Below are 21,683 nucleotides of genomic sequence, written 5' to 3' on the forward strand. Positions count from 1 at the left end.
TGTGTATGAAAAATTATATTGATAACATAGGACTAGATGCTAAATGTATTCAATCATTTTGATATATATATATATATATATATATATATATATATATATATATATATAAGATAATGAAATGAAGGGATCACCTTGAAATGTGTAGTAGAAGATGTATTTTAGCTTTGTAAAGTGCAGACCCAAATCTACAAATGCAAATCTAATTGTGGATCTTTAAACATAATAAAAAACTTAAAACCTTCAAAAACTAGCTTTCTAGAAAAGTAGCAGGGAAAGGTCAAACATGTTAGCGCCATGTGATGATATAATTGAGAATGCTATGAGTGCATGCAAAATTGTGATGATAGAAATGATAAATATGGTATTCAACAATCAATTGAATGAGTTGGATAATGATAATAATGTTCATTTTATTGTTTTAAAATCATGTAATCTTGCAATGTATTAAGTTATACAAGCTACAATGAGTGATGAGGTTAAAGAAGAAAGAAAATTTTCATTGAGTAACTATTGTTATCACCAAGCATTTGACAAAGCAAGTGAAAGTTTTAAAATTACCCAAGTGAGCTTAGCATTGAATAAGTGATGTTTTACCCGAGTGAAATGTTATGTTCATCAAGTAATAGTAAGAAGAATATGCTTGTAAACATGGAATTTGAAGCTAATTTTTGGTGAACTTTACTAATGTTTGATGTGTTCCAAGGTACGAGTAAAAGTTTGTTACAAAATTTATGACTAGAGAAAAAAAATAAAGATCCAATAATGGATATTGAAGAGGGATGAGGATGAGAACAAAGTTATATGAAAGGTCTATTATATAAATGATAAAATGAAATGAGGCTGAGATTGATGATTGTGTGTAAGTGGCAAAATCTAGAAGAATTTGGAAGCTAAGAGACTACTATTTAAGGAGAAGTTGGAAAAATTATTTGGTTGGTTGAATGTGAAAAAAGTACATTATAGTGTAAAGTTGTTGAAGCTAAAAAAGAAAGGAGGAAAAAGAAAAGAAGAGAGGAGATTAAAGTAGAGTTAGCTAAAAGAGTGAAAGAGAGGATTAAATAATCTAGTAAAGAGATAAGAGGAAAGAGATCAAAAAGAGATTGAATAGAATAGGCATTTGAACAAGAAAGGTAGTGCTTAACCTAATAGATCATTTACACTGTTACTTTTTCAAAAATTGTAGCAAAATAATCTGATGGCCAAATGGACCTAACAAGTGTGTGAAATCATGTATGGTAACATTGACAAGTGATGTTTCTAAGGCCATTAGAGAAGGTCATTCTTTAGATAGGATCAAGGAGTGATAAGTTCTAGATGATCTTTTGGTGTAAATCCTCTAACTAGGTTACATTAGCAATGTGTATGTAAACCTTTAACAAGGTTGACCCCTAACAAAACTCACTTTAGAAGAGTGAATTTTTTGAATTGTTGTTTTTCAGTGGTTTCCCCCTTTACAGGGTTTCCATGATAAAAATCTTGGTGTCAAATGTCTAATTGTTGTTATGTTGCAAGTCTATTTTCATGATAATTTCTTTTTATTGCAACTCAATAACAAGTAGGTAAATAGTAAAGTTATATCTTGATATTTGGTAATAATAAAATCAATGAGTTTACATTCTTGAGTAAATTGAATATAATGTTAATTATGAAGTTGAATGAGATCACCAAGTGATTTCTTATGGTGATTATAAAGTTTTGTTGGTACTTTAGTGTTTTAAGGGACTATAGGATAATTAGAGATAACTTTTTCACCCCCACACCTTCTTAGTTATCTAATAGAACAAAGATCTCCAAAAGGCTCTTGGGAAGTTAATTTTATATACATGATCACAATTTCACTATCTTGTTGCTGCACATAGAAAGTGAAGGTTTTTGTTGATTGGTGGATGAGGGCTTTCCTTGGTCAAGCCGTAGATTGAGTAATCAACTTTAATTGAGAAATGTAATTGTAAATGACTAAAAAGCTAGATACATGTATATATTACCTTTCTTCTAAAACCCTTGTTAGTACGGCTTTTTCCTTTTTATATGTTTTATATGTTGGATTTGATATGTGAATGTATTATATCTCCAAAAGTTGGAATGGATCTACCATAACCACATTATGGAGCCATAGATGCAAGTGTTCATTAATGAAGAAGAAGGTGAATGCCTCAATGTTGATCTCCTCCCTTGATGACCAATAATTTTCTAGATATCGAAGAGGAAATGCTAACAAAAAATCCTTCAACACTTGATGAAATCTCCCTTTCTTGAATGCTTGAACTCCTTGAATGCAAAGTATAAGTGCAACTCTCATAGAAGTATTTGAAGTGTCTTAAAGTATGTAGGTAATAAAAAGAAGACTCAAATTCTCCTTATGTACTAGTTTGTTGACAGGAAAAAAATTCAAGCTGATTGCAGAGTGAGAGTTAACAAATTTAATACCTTAGATGTTTTAGGCTCCGAGTCTTGTAATCCTTGGGGAAGTGGTCAACCTAGGTCCACCTCCTAGGACCAAGTTGACTTGGGTCAACCTATTCTAGAGTAGATTGACCTATTCCCAAAGGTGGGAGAAGGTGAGACACAAAATAATTTAGGAGAGGTGTTGAAGATTCAAGAACAATGTGGAAGAAAATAGAGAAAAGGGAGCACCATGTAGAGGCCCGTCCATGGTCTAAGAAGTCACTATGAAATAGGTGCTAAAAGGTTTTAAAAGATATAAGTGTGTCCATTTTAAGATGGTGCATGTGTATATAGGGGTCTTGCCAAAGTATGACATTTGTTAACAATTCTGGTCATTGTATATTCAATTAACCATTTAATTTACATTTTTCTTTGACCAAGTCATTATTGTACATTCATTGACATGTAATTTATTGTGTTTGATTTGGTACTACTCATTTTGAATAATAAATAGTTTACATATTTCCTTCTGTAGACCTCATCCTAAGGAATAAATAGATCACGGGTAGATTTTATTCTAAAGAATAAACAGTTCACAATTTTGTTACTAGTAGATATTATAGAACCTGATATCACTATTAGATCATTCACAATTTTGTTACTAATAGATGTTTTGGAACTTGATATCACTATTAGATCATTCACAATTTTGGTACTAATAAATGTTCTGGAACTTTAAAATAATCTAAATAACAAGGTTAAGTGATACAAAACAAATAAGAAAAACTAAAGGTAAAAATGACATGAGAGGATTGAATGGCAACAATCTTCACCAACATATAATCTTAAATAAATAGTAAGATCAAGAAACACACCGTCATTTTCTCCAAATAAAACGATGGTTTTTTCCTGTAGCAAAATTCTGTAAGGATAATCTAAAATCTTAGCATTCTTTTGTTGTAAAGCAAGAGATATATCTGTTGTAAAAGAACAGATACAATTGAGTTGTGCCTTAGTTTATTATTAAACAATAATTCAAATATGGAAAATTGAAATTAATCTGTTTCAGTTGTTTCCTTTTATTCTTAAACAATCACTCAAAATTGGAAGTTTGAAATGTACAAACATAGTTGAATAGATCCTCTTTTTATTATTAAATGAATATTCAAAAATGGAAATTGAAGCAACACACCGTTTTAGCTATATTTTCTTAACACATGGAAGGCTTAGTTGACATCAACGTAGGGTTCCTACTCTTAAACTGAACCTGGTCCGGTCATTCCACCATATTAAAAGGTACTTTATCCCGTCCTCTCCGAATTAGAATCATGATATTCATTATCCTTTACTTATGATGTTATGATTCAAAACAAAAGACGATAAATAAATAAATATTCTCTCGCTGATTTTCAATTCAAATTTGTCGGGAAAGAGTTAAAATATAATAAGAAATTTTCACAATATTTTCCTTATATTTACATTAGAATATGATTTAATTTCAAATTATGATTTAATTTTAAATTATGTAAACTTATTACTGTTAGTCATTGCATCAAAAAGGACATACAATAGTTGTGCCAATAGTAAGATATAGTTAAATATGTAATATATTAAAGATGAATATGTTTAAGGAATATTGGTCTCCTTACGGGCTGAATTAAACTTTGATGACCGATTGCTTGGTAACTCAAGTTGGGTGAGTTGGAGGGGGGGGGGGGGGGGGGTCTCCTTTGAGACATGTTGCACACCACCTTGTATGTGTTTGTCATGAACTTGGGGTCCAGGACAACCCATGTAGTTGAGGTCTATGTCACTTACCACAAGGTTGAGTTATCAATTTGGTGTGGGCACCATAAGCTTTTAGTGGAAGGTGATGTAATGAATGTTATAATGAGTTTGATTGGGAGAAGTAAGCTAGGCTTGGAGATAGTGCACGCCATCCAAAAACTCTCTCTTCTGCTTGCCACATTAGAAATTTTTGGCTTCGAATACACCTACCATTTGAGGAATGACGTCGAAATAGACTTGCAACATATGGTTGCTTCACAAGTCTATCATTTTCTAGAATAGCACTGATTTTTTCTTTAAGGAAGTTTGTACAAAAATGAGAAAATATATTGCCAAGCATAGCTATTATGGAACCAAAAATTAACCTTATGTTGACAAGAGAAGACGAGAACATTTCTTGAAGCTTGAGATTTAGGTTTTTTCTTTTCATTTGTATCTCATTTTTTTCCACACCAAAATTCTTTGTGTTCATGAACTCTACATTGTTTTTGTGTGTATTGCTATAGCTCTATATTTTGGTTGAAGCTAGGGATCTATGTTGTGGTGTTTGTTTGACTTGCCTCATGGGTGTCGAATAAAACAAAAATTGAGTTAGCTAATTATGAGGAGTTCAAACAAGAACCTAATGTGTGAAGAATTATCTAAGAGAGATGTCATCATAGCTATGTGAAGGGCATGCAAGGTTATAACTGTAACCTTTCTAAAAAGTTTACTTAGTCCTAGATTGATGGGAAGGTCAAAATTGGTGGAGTTTCTTTTGTTACTTTAGTGAAAATAAGTAATATATTAAAGATGAACATGTTTAAGAAATATTGGTCTCCTAATGGGTTGAGTTAAACTTTGATGACTCATCACTTGGTAATTCTAGTCAGGTGAGTTGGGGTGGTCTCCTTTGAGACATGTTGCACACCACCTTGTATGCATTTGTCACGAACTTGGGATCTACGACAATCCATGTGGTTAACGTCTATGCCACTTTCCATAGGGATGAGTTATCAGTTTGGTGCGAGCACCATAAGCTTTTAGTGGAAGGTAATGTAATGAATGTTATAATGAGTTTGATTAGGAGGAGTAAGTGAGGCTTGTAGATAGTGCACATCATTCAAAATCTCTCTCTTCTTCTTGCCATCTTAGAAACTTTTGGCTTCGAACACACCTACCATTTGAGCAATGATGTCATGAATAAACTTGCAACATATAGTTGCTTCACAAGTTCATCATTTTTTGGAATAACACTTATTTTTTCTGTGAGAAAGTTTGTACAAAAATGTGAAAATATATTGCCAAGAATAGCTATTATGGAACCAAAAATTAACCTTATGCTGACAAGAGAAGATGAGAATAGATTTAGATTTTTTCTTTTCATTTGGATCTCATTTTGTTCAGCACCAAAATTCTTCATGTTCATGAACTCTACATTGTTTTTGTGTGTATTTCTATGGCTCTATATTTTGGTTGAAGCTAATTATCTATTTTGTGGTACTTTTTTGATGTGCCTCATGGGTGTGGAATAAAATCAAATTGAGTTAGCTAATTGTAAGGACTTCAAACAATAATCTACTATGTGGAGAATTATCTAATAGGGACATCCTCATAGATATGTGAAGGGCATGCAAGGTTATAATCTTGACCTTTCCAAAAAGTTTATTTAGTCCTAGATTGATGAGAAGGTCAATATTGGAGGAGTTTCTTTTGTTACTTTAGTGAAAATAATCATTTTTGTGACAAGTTTACTAATGGAGGGTAAGGAAATACCCCATAACTAATGGGAACATTATAATAAGGTTTTAAAGTGTTTCCTTGACCCTGGAGAAAAGGTGCCAAGACTACAAAATGAATTCAACGGAGAGGAACCTCCCAACAAGATAAATATATTTGAATTCATTCTTGTCAATAATATCATGGTGGAAGGTAGATTTATGAACTTCCACTCCCACTTATTTCCAATATTGAATCATTTTTTCTTAGAGGTGTCAAGCTTAATTTTCCTTTCAATTTTTTCCTCATTTTTTTGTATGACTAAAGTCAAGGCTAAGGGTGGGATTATCCTTCACCGAGGCCTTATCCCCCATTTGCACAATTTGTTTTCCTCATGTTTCAAGTGAACGTTGCCACATCTATTTGGATAGAGATAAACAACCCAAGTTTCACCCCTATCTAAACCTCATGCCAATGTTCCTTCTATCTCCCCTCTCTTGGGACTAGTCAGTTCAATCCTCTTAGAAAATAAAAGTACAAATATCTACATATAGAGAAACCTAAGATTGTTGGTTTGTGGTGACTGACCATTGTTGGAATTCTTTAGAATAACTAAGAGTTGGGGGGGAGGGTACGTGAATTAGTTATCCAAGGACCAGATGTACAAATAAAATGTTTCAATGCTTAGTAGACCCATATCCATAAAGCCTTTTCATGCATGCATCCATTAGATCATGCAATATTTTAACTTTGTAGATTATTTTCCTAAATCAAAATAACTTGCAAAAATGTAAACATGAAACATAACAGATTCAATAACACATTTGACACAAGGAATTTATGTGGAAACCCAATTTGGGAAAAACCAACAGTAACATGCTACTAATTATCACCCTTCTGAAGTGATACGATGTGAAAGGTTACAATACACAATGTTAAATGTGACTTGGTTAAAGGATTTCAATCACCCTATTAGGAGTGAGCCTTGTTAGAGAACTTAAGACCATTCCATTAGAATGTCACCTAGTTAAAGTATTTGTAAATGACTTTTAGTCCACCTTAATCCAAAGGATTTCCCCTAGACTAATATAATAATTAGAAAGTATCAGTAAGATTTGATTTGATAAAAAAATTACAACTCATTTGCAGATTATAGATCTTTATTTCAGTCATCCATTCTACTTGGCATTCACACACTTCAACTCTAATTACTTGCTCACCCTTCAAGCATTCATTCTCCTAAGCCTTCTTTCTTTGTATGTCAACTACAGTCACTTCCATTTGACCACTAAATGAAGAAATACCCTAGACTCCTTGTCTTCCTTAGGTTCCCACACATGACAACCTTTGCTTCTAACCAACTATATCTGTAAATAGATATTTAATATCTTTTTCCACTTAATCACAATCATCCATTTTAGGATTAGGTAGGATACAATGAATCTACCCACTTTTCCATTTGGTGCCACCATCTCATCATAGTTATCTTCCACACACTTCACACAATTCGGGAAAACAAAATAGTTGGCTTAGATTTGTCAAATCTTTGATTTAACATATTTACTGGCACTTGACATCAATATGTTGTCACTCAGCATCTATATTGTTCTATTACTCGGCCAACACTAGATCACTCAGAAAATACTAAAGTTTGGTGATGCTTGACATTAACTAAACTTTACTTGGCATATACTAACAATCTCTTAGCTTTCATTTCCTTTCATCTTTGCTTGGGACCTCTTGTTTTTCACTTAACTTCCACTGATTTCTACTCTGCATGGCTCGACGAACACCTTTCTTCCTTGACCTTGTTCTAGTCTTAACTTGAGTAATCTCTCGTTTCAGACTTTAAGTAGATAAACAATAAACTATAGTATCAATGTCTTACTTGGTCTTAAGAATTTTTTTACATACCAAATAACTCAACCTTTCTCTAGGTGCTTTTGTTATCTCCTCTTCTCAAATCCTCTTCATCAATCAACTAAATGATAGCTTTCAAACCAAAAAAAAATCATCTCACTAGCAACTAGCAGGTTTGACATCGTTGACAAAATAATGATTGTTCCATTACAAGTTCTTCACTTCAAAACAATCTTATATCAATAGGAAAGTACTTTATACTTTTCATAATGTGTGGGGTTTAGGGAAATACTAAGGAATCATTATTTTTGGTTTCCTTGTCAAACATTTTTTAGTTGACATGTCAAGCATTTTCCAAGGTTGACTCATCAAGTATGTTTAGAGTTAACTTGTTAAGCTGATATAAGTCATGTAATATTATTTAAGGGCCAGAGTTTTCTAAATATAATATATAGCTTCTTGCAATGTTATTGAGTTGAAAAAGGTGATTATAAATTTTAATTTGTTGAAGTTACTGGATAATAATATTAGACTCTCTTTTGGTGGACGTAACCCAAGATCGAGTGAAGCATGTTAAATATTTATGTCTTCGATTCTATTTATGAGTGCTTTATTCCCTTGTGTTATTGTTTATGTTTACATGTAATTGTTATTTTATAGCTAAATAATCCTAACAAGGATGAATTGGGTAATCTTTATGAGGATTCAACCTCTAAATGATCCATAGAGTGGGCTTAGACCCTTGAAATTTTTGCTGCAAACTCCCCTTCCTTATTCATTCTTCTCATTTCCCTCCAAGTCAAACTCACCTAGCCTAGTGATTGAGAGATAGTAAAAATATATCCCCCTTTAAGTTACCCAAAAGACCTACTAGTTTGTATGATTTGGAGATGTTAAGTAGGAAGGTGGACAAACTATGTATTTTTTACAGACGAAAAAATGTTGTCTAAAAATGGCTTAGTCTCCATATTCAAATTAACAGGTGGAAACCTAATAGATTAGAGGCTATGTTGGAAGCTACAAAATGGCACTAGATTGGATGAAGTGGAAAATAATGAAAGGTTATGGGAAGTTTCTCATAAAATTGGTTAGAAAATTTTGACTAGTAAATTATAGAAGGCCAAATCAATGAGTTGAAGAACTAGATACCCTTTAATGATGACAAAATGGAGATGACAAATTCCTTGGCCAACATGAATGAGAAACAATTCCACTCAAATAATCATCTTTTTGAGATGACCAACCATAGAAAGAATATGTTGGAGAAAACCAACCATTCTATTAATTCCATCTAGGATGAGTTAGAGGAGAGAATGAAAAAGTACATAAAAAGAGAGGAAAATTTGGAGATTTTTCCCAAAGGGGAGATGGTCCATGGTGATGTTTCTTCTATCCAACCTCATAAACATGCCTACTTCCTTAAAAAGTTGAAGTCCACCTTCCTAGCAAGTAGGTATTGTAGATAGCCCTATTGTTTTCTCTCATATCTATTTGTGTAGGGTAATTGGTCTAGTGTTTTTGTCTTGGCTATTTTGTTTAGTTATTTATATTTCTTAGATGTTCTTGTTAGTTATTTTTTAAAATTCAATTCTGGTGTATCCTTTTTTTTCCATTTTTTTTAAGTCTTGATTTTTAATTATTGGGTTTATGCCCCTTTCCTCTTTCTCTAATTAGAAAAAATTTAAGAAACAATGATAGTAATTTATAATTTCAATTAGATTCTAGGGTAGGACATAAGTCTAGGTTAGAAAATATATTAAAACAAGTAATTAATTTTCTAAGCATAAAAAAGAAAAAAATACAACTAATCATGACATTCGTTAAACATAATTAACATTACTCATCACAATCTACAATACATTTATACTACAGACATGATTTTTGATCATTTGTAAATGTACAATTTAGTTGTAATACAAGAAATAATTTAAGTTAGCAAAGCGATGGATGGTTATTAAATAAATAAATAATTATCATATAAACATTTAATGGTTCATGAGGTGTAGTGCTTGCATTAGTGTTTTCAAATGGGGTTGCAAGAGAAGTGGGTTTAAACTTGGAGGAAACTCTTTTGTTAAACCTACATGAGCTTGAGTATTACAAGAATGATAGAGGACCTAGGATGTCTTGATTTTTTACCTTTATGAACATCACCTAGATGGGATAAGTGGGAAGTTTCTTATTTGAACGTTACATTTTTACCAATAGTGGCATGTTGTGATGGTTAAGTTGTTGAGTTGTTGTCCTTGCCATCAAGCTTCAAATCTAATGGGGATGAGGTCTCCTATTTGTGGCCTCATTGGTTCATAGCTCTAGGTAAAAATGTTTACACCTCTTTAAAAAAAAAAAAAAAGTGGTAAGTTTCTTAGTCATTCTCATGAGAGATGGGACCTAGATGGGATGAGTAGTAAGTTTCTTATTGATTCTTATGAGAGATGGGTTCTTTTGAACTATTACTCATGAAACATGGGTCAAAGAATTTTCCTCAAAAAGCTATGTAGTTCATTTAAGATACCTAAATAATAATTGCTAGAAAAATTTCTAATTACATCGCATAAATTTTGTAGCTGTTCTTATATCCTCCTCTTTTCAAAAATTATTTTTCTTACACCCTACCATTTCTTATAGTTGTAATAGAAACAACTCCACATTTTCTTGATGTTGAGCTCCTTTAAAAAAAAATTTATTTGAATATTTAAAATTGCCTTTTTCCTTATCGCTATTTATATTAGTATTATTTATTTTTCTTTCTCATAATATTTGAACTCTTTAAGGGTGCTTAAAAATTAATTTTTTAATTATTCAAACTTAATTCCTCTTCCTTTATGCTTTGTTTCTTCTTATTTTTCTTTGAATAATCAAATTATAATTACAATCTTTGTATTGTAGCATTGCTATTAGGATTTAATTGCAAAATTTTTAAGTCAAACTTATTGACCCATTTTTCATGGGTAGTGGTCCATAAGAAATCATATCTCATGAGAATTAATGGAATTCTTAGCACTCATAGCATCTAGATGATGATCAGAAAGGTGAAGTACAAGGACATATTAGGAGGTAACCCATTCTAGTACTATACCAACTCAAGTTCACTTAACCATGACATTTCCTCAAACACTAAGCCCACTTTCCTTGCAGCCCCACCTTAAAAACATTTTGCAAGTGTTGCTATTTATAAACCATTCACAATAAATCCCCTTAAAATTCATCAAATGATAAGTAGGATATATAGGCAACCTTCTAATAAGTATTATTTCTTTAGTTCTATGAGAATAACATATGTGAAACAAGTGCTAAGTGTTCCATTAATTCATATGAGAGGAAATTTATTTTAAATCATACTCAATGCGTTTGACTTTAAAACTACACAACTAAATCCTAAAAGAAATATCATAATTTTATTTGTTGTGGAAATAATCTCTTGAATTTTAGTTAATGAGCTTAAGGGGATTTATAATGAATAGTTCATAAGAAAAACACCAGTTGAAGGTTATCTATATTGGGTTTAAAGAAGAGTGGGATAAACCTTGGAGGAAAATACGTGATAAAGATTTCTTGAACTAGACTAGTATTAGGATGGGTGACCATCAAGAAGCCTTGATGCTTAACCTCTACGAACATACAATATATGTAATAAGTGTTAAGTGTCCCATTCATTTTCATGAGAGATGGGTTCTTATGAATCTCTATTCACGAAATATGGGTTAATGTGTTTGACTCAAAAAGTACACAATTTAATCATGATAGGGATATTAGAGAAATATAACTTGTTTTTTAGAATTATGTCGACCAAGTTGATCTATAATTATTCTGGACATTATGCCCCAATCATTATTTGACTTTTTTTAGCAATGACCAAAACATTGCAATGGGAGGCATGACTCTTTCTATAACTAGCAATGGAATTAATTCCCATAAAAGAGATAATAACACTAAAAACACCATGATAATCTCACTAAAGCACTTTTTTTAGTGTCCTCTCTTATGCTTGGGCCCAATTAGTCCACAAGCCTATAAGAAAAACCAGCTATCCATAAATATATAATTTCAGAGAAAATGGCTTGGCTAAGTTGATTTATAATCTAAACTCTAATAATATGAGTTTATAAAAATAAATTGAAATAAATATTTTTCTAAAATAGAAACAATATTTGGTAGTATAAATTTAGCATAGGAATAAAGTAACAATTAGACTTCAAGGAACCCCCTGGTGTTATAATGAGAGTGCTAGATGAAAAGTGAATAATTTATTTTTAATATTTAATTTGATGTCATTTGATCGAGAATACTGTGTTTAAATAGGAAATACAAAACTGTAAGAAATTGAATAACTACATAATCACATAAGAAACTAGCTATAATTACTAAATGTAAAATCTAAATGTAAAATTAAACTAATATGATTAATGTAAAGTTAAAAAATACAAAAGGAATTCCTATATATCTACGAAATGATGTACTAATATCCTTTAGCACCCTGAATAACTCTCATGGAGTAATCAACCTAATATTCAATTTTGTGGCACCATTTGAAATAACTATAATATGATCCAATCTCGACTACATTAGGCACCATTATTTCCTTCTTCATCATGGCTAGCTGTATCACCTTAGATCCATGGTTTACAAATTGATGATAATAAGAGGAGGCTACCTATATTTATGAGTGTAGACAACCTAACAAAAGTCTACAACTATTCTAAAAATCATCAATATGAAAAAATGAAACAAGTTGAAAGTCAAATTAGTTTAAGAAATAAAGTAATGAAGGAAATGATTGCATTAAAGACTACAATTGAAAAAATAATAAAACACACATGAGAGATTAAACAACTAAGAAAGAAAATCATATGAGAAAATTGAATAAATTTTAACCAATTGCATGAATAATTAGAGTAATTGATAATTTTCTTATAGACCATTAATTTCCTAAAAATAGGATAAACTGAAAAGCATAAAACTAAAAAAATGATAATATTATGAAGAAATCAAATTATTTTTATTTATATCAAATTTATTAAATAAAGATAAAAATCAAAGAAAAATAAATATTTTCTAAGCAATATGCAAACTTCCATTTATTTGAGTAAAAAAATCTAAGATTTATTCTAATTCATCATCCCTATCTTCAATATCTACTTGAATGATCAATGGAGGTGAGTCCCAAAAGAATTTTTTTTTTTATAAATTATTTGGAAGAGATTTTATAAAGATATTTGCAACAAGTTTAGATGAAGGAAAAAAATATAAGTTTACTTACCCACCTTAAACCAAGTCATGAATTTAACGATGCCATATGTATCTCAATGCATTGTGTTCTAACATGAAACACATAATTATTTTCCATGGAAATAGTGCTATTATTATCACAAGAGATAGTGGTTAGATATTCTTAAAACAAATGAAGATCTATCAATATTATTCTAATCCATTCTACTTGAGAACTCATTGATGTATAACTACCATGTATTGTGTTTCTATTGAAGAAGGAACCATCATTTCTTGTTTTTTACTACTCTAAATGAAAACTCTAGAACCAAACTAAAAAATATAAATAGAGGTAAATTTTGTATCGTCTACTAGACCAACCTAGTTAGAATCTTTGTGACCAATCAGATCAATATTTTTAGTGGAAGACTAGTGAATGCAAAAATTATGTGTGCCACTCACATACATTAGAAATCTTTTAGTTGCCTCCTAGTGAGACTCTTGTGGATATTTCATGAACAAAGCAATGAGGCTCACAACATAAATAACATAAGTTCTAGTATTTGTTAGATCCATGGGAGTTCTAACTAAACTTCCATACAAAGTAGCATTAACCTTTGGACTTTTATTTTCATTGGTTAATTTCTCACCAAGTGCTATCAATATATAAGTAATATGAATGACATAGCTCCAAATTTATTCAATAACTCTAAAAACTACTTGGTTTAAGAAATATATATTATGATTGATGATTTCTATGCATCCATACCAAGAAAATAGTACATTAATTCTAGATTTAATATTTCAAATTCTTAATTCACTATTTCCTAAAACTTATCCTTTAGAGATTTGTTGTTTCATGTGTGAGAATCTGGTTCAAACTCTAATACCTTGTAAAAATTTGCCTAAGGAAAAGAATGAAAATGTTGAGATCTAGAAGCTCAATTAATAGCACAAGAGAGACAAAATGATATGATTGAATGATAATAGTTATTTAGATAATTTGACTAATACATCATAGAAGTGTCTTTTATATAAAGGAAATCAAGATGACTAGGAGATATGCAAAGATATAAGAAATAACTAAGCACATGTCCACCAAGAGTGTAATATCCTCCATTCTGTATGAATGTACATGCAAAAATGAGAAGATAAGAATACAAAGGTGTATCTCATTAAAAGATGTAGCAGACAACATGTGCTCAAACAAGATGCAACTATTGTATTGCCAACATGATAACTCATATGAATATGCAAACTCCTAGCTATCCACATGAAAACTTATGTGAATATGAATTAACCTAAATAAACTTAAGTAAATTGTAAATAGTAAATACTTATTTACACCAACACCCACCTTTAAGTGTAACTTAGGGGAATGCACCTAAGTTCATAAAAGATAGATAGTAATGCAAGATGGATTCTAGCTACTAGGCAATGTTAGGTACCCCTGTAAAAACTACAAGTGCAAAAAAGAGGCAATGTAATATTTCATTAAGAGGAGAAAGAGGGAAAACCACATGGGAAAAACCCCCCTCCAAAAAGAGAGATCAACAAAAGGAAATGAGAGAGAAGAAGACCTTGTTAGGATTTGAACCTTAAACTGAAATAACAATGACATGCAAATATAAACAATATCAAAAAATAATAGATCACACAGAAAAGAACAAAAGACACCAAGATTTAGTGTGGTTCACCCAATCCCTAGGCTACATCCACCAAACAACAAGTCCAATATTATTATGATCTAGTGACTACAACTTGATTACAATTCCTAATCCCTTACAGCTCAATACCATCCTAAGATGCATTTTTGCATCACACCTTATCAGACAATCCCTAACCCTCAGCCATTTTATACAAGTATTTTTGCTACTTTAGGGTTAAAATTAGTTACAACATGTTAGCTATAAATTGGCAAATATAAATAATAGCTGACTGATGAATATTAGCCATTAGCGAATAGTAGCCCAAAAAATTTATGAAGTATGTATAGTAATTCCTTGATCAGTCACCACAAACTAGCAATCTCCCACTTGAGGACTGATCAAACTCCACACTAGACAACAATCTCCCACTTGGAGACTGATCTTGTAGCAATACCACTACCAGATGAGGCTTCCACTAGATCAAACCACCATAGAATCTAATGTTCTTTTATTCTTGTTTAGTCCAGAAGACCAACCAAAGTTGAAAAGGAGTTAAGCTTCTCCCTTTTCACTACCTTTGTAAACATATTCGCTAGATTTTCATCTATATGTATCTTATCTAGCTTTAACTATCCATCATCCAAAATTGACCAAATAAAATGGTCTCCCAACCAAATGTATTTTGTCTTTGAATGTAGAGTAGAATTTTTTCCAATATGAATGACACTCTTGTTAGTCTCAAAATGGTTTTGACACTTGAGTGCCAACACACTTAATCACTTTCTACATTGCAGTCGAGTACACCATGTATATCGAGCCACAACATGAGTCGAGTTAGGGAAGCCTTTAGATGTCGAGTTCTTCAGGTGCCGACCAGCCTTCGGTGCCGAGTGACATTTGAGTGCTGAGTCATAGATGATGTCGAGCAATATAGAAATACAATAAGTGTCGAGCAAGCCAGTTTAATATAAGTGTCGAGCATCAGAGATCTATAAGTGCTGAGCAACACAGAATACACATATGAGTTTGTAACATTACAAATTCAGATGTAAATCATTTTTATGGCCGACATATGATGAATCTCAAAGGATTAAAAGATAAGATCGATTTTTTTGTATTTTCCATGCAATCAACATGTAGCCAATAAGAACAATGGAGAATGCATGCAGCCAATTGTAAATGTGCAAGGAATAAGTGGCAAATAGAGATTCAATATGGATTGTAGATCCATACCTAACCCTAAGTCTTCGAATGTCTTTATAGGGAAGAAAAAATCACATTGAACCCTATGGTGAATGGACGAGGGTGTGCAAGGAAAACTAATTCTCAGAGTGAAGAGTATCAGATCACAAAGGATCAAGATCAGAAAAAGTAGAACAATTGCCTGTATTCAGTAATTGAAGGATTGTAAGTTATTAGGTTTATTATACCTAAATCTTTCCAGAAATTGTATTAGAAAGAAAATCCTATGGTAATAGGTTAGCTTAGTAGCTATTTTGTAAATCCTATAAATAGGTGATGAAATCCTTTAGCAGGGTAACACTTCTTGTAAAGTGTTTGAAATCCTTTAACTAGGTCACTACTGATAAAGTGTAAAGTTTTTAACAGGGTAGGCCTTTAACAAGGTAGACCATCAGAAGTGGTTAAACCTTATTGCTGCAGTAATTTTTGTGGGTATCATCCCCACTTGAGTTTTACCTTCTTATTCCTGGAGGGTTTCTATGTTACCAAAATCTCAAGTGTTATGTGGTGATGTTTATGTGTTTTTCATAATTGTTTGATATGTTTATATGCATGCAATTTACTTTCAATTAAGAAAAAAATTTAATGGTCAAAGCACAGTACTTCTGATTCACCCCCGCTCTCAGAAGTATTATTCTGATTTGAATATTCCAAAAATTGGTATCAGAGCTTATAGGTTGTCACAAGAAGAAGTCTAACAACTTGGAGAAAAAGATCTAAAGATGGAAGTCTTCAAACTTGGGAAGATTATTGGCAATCAAGTGATTGATGTACAATTGGCTCTACACAAAGTAGAGGAAGCAAGGGAGGAATTAAAAAAATCATTGAAGAGAAGGAAGGATGTAGCTATAGCTGAAAATGATATAAACTATAAGGAGATTGATACCACAAAACTGTGTACCAATGGAGATACTAAAGAGTTTGATGCAACAATAGCAGAACTGATGGAGAAAAAAAAAGTTCAAACAGATGAGATAAGATCTCTCAAGATGGAACATGAATCTCAGGCCCTAATGATATGTGAAATCACTGTACAAAAGAAAAGAGCAGTTGAGGATAAAGTCATGATGGAAGATAACAAAAAAAATCTTGCAAATAGACTTGAAGAAAAATGTACTGAATTAACAAGGATCTCAAACATGCAAAAGGATACACTTTGCCAAATGATGAATCTTCATCATGAACTCAATATGAAAGATATTGAGATCTCTACTTTGAAGATGCAGAATGAACAATTGCAGAATGAATTGAACAGAGAAAAATAGACAACAGAGAATCTCAACAAACCAAGTGAAGCCATCAAGTACTTTGAACAATTGACGAAATTTCCAAGATCAACCCATGATACATCAGGACTTGGATACAATAGCACTGAAATTGGAGAATCATCAAAGAACGTTGAACAAACAAGTGAAAAAGGTAAGAATTCTAAACCTACTTGTCATTACTGTAATAAAAGGGGGCATACTGCTAATGTTTGCAAGAGTAGAAGAATCAATCAGAAAAATACACCCAAAAACAAAAGTTACTATCACAAGTGAAACATGCAAGGACATATGAAACAAGATTGCAGATCCACAGTTACAAGGACACAAAGATTTGATGGACATTTTAATAATTGTAAGAAGTTTGGACACAGAGCATTTGAATGCAGATCAAAGCTTATGTGGATATCAAATCAACAAACAAAAATAAAAGGAAATGAAAGTAAGTACCATTGGGATTACAACACTAGGTATAGCTATCATTATTGTCAAGAATATGGACATATACCCCAGAATTGCATCAGAACACATTTTAGGGGGAATTATAGCAGGTGGCTAAGCCAAACCACATGTTTCAGTTGCCTAAAAATTGGTCACATCAGCAGAAATTGTCCTACAAGGTCAAAAGCACCAAAAAATGAATCAAACAAGGGCAAAGAAAAGATTGATGAGGAATACATAAAAATAAATATGAAGAAGACATGGTAGAAAAAGAATGAATCAAGTACATCCAATGAAAGGGTCACTTCACCCACAAGGTCAAGTGATCATTTCTCATCCAATTAATCTCAAGATGAGTCTATGGGGTTGATACATACAAGGAAGTATCATACATCATCCCTAAATCATGAAGAAGAAATGCAAAGTACAAATCAACATGAAAGAAGATGCAAAGACAAAATTTTAAATGATGATTCCGAGCTGTCTCTGGATGCCGAGTAAAATCCTAGCGGTAGCCGAGTTCCTAATAGTGACCGAGTTGATGATTTTTTCCGAGTTAAGAAACTCCTATGGAAGCCGAGTAAAATAGAAATGTAGTGCAAGCTGAGTAATGTTAAAAATTCTTCATAAGATGAGTTTGTAGTTGAGCATTTAATGTGATGGAAATAGGGTATATTATCGTGATCTAAATCATTTTTCCTCATCGCGATCAAGAAGCAAAGGAGATAAGGAGCACAAAGTGACTTCACAATAGAGAATCCAATATTCCAAGAAGATTGTAACCTCCTACAACATGTTTTCATCGATCTTGAGGTATTTTCATTTGTACTGAGCTACGCAGTTTCATATTTATGTGTAAAAGAAACCCTAGTTTACAAATGGCTTTGAGTTCCAAGAAAACCCTAGAAAAAGAATCATTTGAAGTAGAACTAGTGTCTAATGAAGTTAGGCAACCCGATTTTCACCCTATTCCTAAAGTGGCATACAAAAATGACCTAGCTAAAGCCCTTTCTTTGATACCCCAAAATGTTGTTATGGTCCAAGACATAAGAAGATGCTACAATTTCAAGATAGGAGGCCTAGGAGACATTGAAATTAGAGAAGCCTTTGCAAAGCTATGTGTCAATGGAGTATTGAAAGAATAATACAAAATTGTTGAAAGGAAGGGTTTGACACAAGTTTTGAGTTTTTCCATCGTGTTCAAGACAGAGTGGATCAAACTTGTATTGAGCAGAATTCATGATGGTAGTTTGTGGTTAGAAGATGCCCCTGCCAAATTAACAAAAAGAATAATTCATAGGGTAATTGGATATCCTACCCTAGATCGGCACAAGAACTTGAGAAGTGAATCCAAGAAGGCCATTGAAAATAATATAGGTGCTCAATGGAACCAGAGAGGAAAGACTATTCACACCATTTAGGATCCTCTAGTTGAGTTTTTTGTTAGAGTTATTGCCCACAAATTCTACCAATCTGGTAGACTCAACAGTGTGCCATGTATAGCAGTAGATGTAGGTTACAAACTGGTGAAAAAGGATCATACTTATGATCTTGTTGAACTACAACTACAACAGATAAATGAAAACCTAATAGCCATAAGAAGGACAAAGGGTGCTCAATGTAAATTTGGAGCAATTTTGGTTTGTATATTCTTTTATGTTCAGAATGAAATTCCTTCTTTTGCCAAAGTTACATGGAGGAGTGATAGGACTATCATATCCCAAATAAATGAGTATATAGAACAAATGGGAGAAATTTTTGATACTCTGATGACAAGCTATTTTGAGGATTTCAAGAAATCCATGAAGCAAAGGGTGAGAATACCAGTTTCCTTAGTAGAAAAACATATTAATGATATATGTTTCTTAGTTGATATTGACTTCACCTACATTCAAGCTACAATTCCAAGGGTAAGATGGCTAAGGCCATTTGGTTAGGAAATCAATGTTGATGAAGCATCTGCAATAATAACTGCATTGTTGGTAGAAGAAATAGATAAGTGTGCCCCACATTTTGGCACTTATGATGTTGTAAGGTCAAAAATAAATATGGAATTAAAAACTGCCTCCACATTGAAAAAGAAAGATAGATTGATGAAGAAAATTAAGAAGCAATTTGGTGAAGGGGTAGAGACTCGCGTTGAAGATGATGATGATGACAATGATGATGAAGAGGATGAAAAAGAGCAAGGCCAAATGGAACTAACTCAAGGCCTAGGTGAGGACAAGGAGGAAGGTGTTGAGGAAGAAGAAACCAAGGAAGCACTGACCCAGGCCAAGCCAAAGAAAAGAAAGGCAAAAGATCAACCTCCAGCTCAGCCCAAACCAAAGAAAGCTACCATGCCATCACCCCAAAAGCCAACAACCAGAGCTGCAACAAGGGCCTCTACTCAAAAAGATAAAGAGAAAGAAACAAAAGAGAAACCAATCAAGAAGACACAAGATGAGCCTAGGAAAAGAAGAAGATATGTGGCTCAACCTGATAGAGATGAAGAAGATCGATCTGAAAAGGTAAGTCATTCTTCAATTGATATATTATGTAAAAAGATTGGAAATGGAGATTTAAGAAATATAAATAAAGTTGATTTCAATAAGTTCACTAAAGAAGAATAGAATAGAATAGAGGAATCAATTTATGGAATGATGGTAAAGTTCAACTACACCCCTCTTGAACTAGATGGACAATTGCCAGATGAACTATCAAAAATTATAGAAGACAGATGGCATTTTTGTTTAAAAATAGAAAAGGAGATGAGAGAAACAACCCTAGCAAGCATACTACTTGATTTGACTAAGGAGAAAATCGAAAAAGTAGTCAAAAGGCACAATGCTAAGTTTACACCTAAATATAGGGCATTCTTCATTCTCCAAAACAAAATGGAAGAGATTGTACAAAAAACAACCAAATCATGGAAGAACTTGTACAAAAGGATTGAAGATTTTCTTGAAGAAGAAGACAAGGAAGAAGCTTCTGCTCCACCAGAAGAAAGAAGAAGAAGGAAATAAGAGAAGATAGAAGTAGAGCAAGGTAGAGGAGAAAAGAAGGAAGAAGAAAAGAAACAAGAAGAAGAGAAGAAGGAAGAAGAAAAGAAAGAAACATAGGAGGAGACAAAAAAGAAAGATAAAACAGGAATAGCTGAGGAAAAATAGCAACAAGATCACAGTGTGCAAGACACACAATTGCCACCACCAAGCCCTTTTCATGTACCCATCACACCTGCAAAAACAATAACTAATCAAGGTAGACAGTAGGAGGAGAAAATAGAAGAAACCCCTAAAGAGCAGGAGGCAATACAAACATTGATAAATTTTCCTACCTCAAGGACTCCTTCACAAAAGCCTTTACAAATATTAGCACCAGGATCAAGCTCTACAAATATTGCAAGGATACTTCACTATGGAGACCCTAAACTAGATGAAGAGATAGTCATATCGAGTTATGACTCAAAAACAATTAACATTGATCAAATCAGTAAGGTTCAGGAAGCAGTAAATAGAAGAAAAAGGCAAGAGATACTTAAAAAGGAATATCAACAAAAGCAAACAATGCATGAAATTAAAGATATATCTATGGAAGCTTTTAGTATTCAGTCACTAGATGAGTCAAATCATATCACGGAACAATTATCAGATATTGTTGAACAGGTGACAAATGCAGACCTAGAGACAAATGAAAAACTCATGGAATGGTCTAAAAGAAAATTTCAAGGAAAGGTTAATGAGAAAATATCCAGTGAAATAACATTTTCTCAGATTGAATTGGAAAAGGTCATAGACAAAGTTAAAAAGGTACTTGAGAATATATTCTCTTTATACAAAAAGTTGTGTGACTTTTCATATTTCACACAAGAGACTAGACAAAAGATAATGAACCTAGAGAGAAATTTGAATATTTCTAGCATGCTCCTACCTAAAGGTCCAGCTCAAAGTGCAAAGCATTTTACTCAGATGCTCACATTGAGAAAGAGATAGTTGTATTAACAACAGAAGAGGCCACCATCAAGGCCAAATGATTACAGCTCCAATCTTCTATTACCCCACATTTGGAAATCCTCCATAAAGAACAAGTCTATGCTGAAACTGTTCTAAAAAAAAGACCCTAATCTTTCTACTTTAGAAGCACTTATTCACCTTGCTGCAGAGATTTC

The sequence above is a fragment of the Cupressus sempervirens genome, chromosome 6 (assembly GCF_028749045.1).
Source record: "Cupressus sempervirens isolate cs-2001-9-10 chromosome 6, ASM2874904v1, whole genome shotgun sequence".
NCBI lineage: Eukaryota > Viridiplantae > Streptophyta > Pinopsida > Cupressales > Cupressaceae > Cupressus > Cupressus sempervirens.